Here is a 1,533-nt window from a genome sequence, read left to right on the forward strand (position 1 = left end):
ATCCACATGCTGCACCTCACACTCACCTCCTGCATCCACGATCGGCACAGGGAGAAGAAGTGAGGACCAGGCCTGGGGGGATGACACTGCCGACAGTGGGATTTGTATTCCTCTATAGCTGATGGTATATTTCTCTGTATAATATACAGCACAATGTACCATCAGCTATAGAGGAATACCAATCCCAGCAATACATTGTAGCTGGTGGTATTCTGCATTGCGCTGTGTAATATATTATTGCTGGGATTTGTTGTGCTCCTCTATAGCTGGTGGTATTCTGCATTGCGCTGTGTAATATATTATTGCTGGGATTTGTTGTACTCTATAGCTGGTCGTATTCTGCATTGTGCTGTATAGAGGACTACAAATCTCAGCAATAATACATTATACAGTACAATGCCAAGTTCCACCAGCTATAGGAGGAGCACAACAAATCCCAGCAATAATACATCATACAGTGGTGAAATGCAGAATACCACCAGCTACAATGTATTGCTGGGATTTTTGTTGTACTCTACAGCTGGTGGTATTCTGCATTGCGCTGTATAATGTACTATTGCTGGGATTTGTAGTCCTCTATAGCCGGTGCCATTCTGCATTGATTGCTGTATAATTTTACACTTTCCATTTCACTATATTGCACACCACACTTGTTTTCTTTACTTCCACCGCTCCAAGCTTGTTCCTGTGATGGACTGCAATCTCAGTACAAACTAGTAGTCCATCACTGGAGCCATTTAAAAAAAATCCAGATTAATCGAACTTAATAATCTACTAACTAATCGATTTTGAAAATAATCGTTAGCTGCAGCTCTACTTCCATGCCACATAAAGTCAGAAAACATTACCCAATTCAGAAGAGCAGCCCTTGTTTTTAAAGGGATGATATGAAGAGGATATTGGGAAAGGGAAAATTGCAGAATGTATCTAGAAAACAATTTTCCCCTTTTGGCACAACTACTGTATACATGAGATTGATGCCACTGCTATACAAATGAAAGCTACCTGAAAAACATTCTAAAAATTAGCTTATATTTTCAAATATATCTCTTGCAGCTTTTATTAGCAAAAATGCAATTTCAAAAGGTATACATTAAATTACAGGATTTGCTACTACATGTCTCGTAAGCACCCAAAATTATAACCAACTAACTGCGATAGATAGGCAGTGCCAGCGGTCACTCAAGCAGCTGGTCGGATCAAGACATAATTGTCGGGATCCGCTTCAGCGTCTCAGTATACCACGAGCTGTAGCTCGCGGTATACTGAGCTTAGGATGACGGGAGGACGCTAGTTTGTGTCCTCCCGTTACCCTAAGGAGAACTATGGGGAAAAGCCCTAACCCCATAGTTCTCCTTTAATCAATATAAAAAATTGAGAGTTCTGGTTTAACCATGGAAACAAAATTTCAAGCAAGGCAGTAATATTTCCCCATTGGAGAAAATAGGAAACAAGGGTACATGTATATTTTTATTTAAAAAATACATATAATACAAGTTAGCTTAAAGAAAACTTGAAAAATGAAATGAGATT

This window comes from Nanorana parkeri, unplaced genomic scaffold (assembly GCF_000935625.1).
Source record: "Nanorana parkeri isolate BGI_ZX_2015 unplaced genomic scaffold, ASM93562v1 scaffold711, whole genome shotgun sequence".
NCBI lineage: Eukaryota > Metazoa > Chordata > Amphibia > Anura > Dicroglossidae > Nanorana > Nanorana parkeri.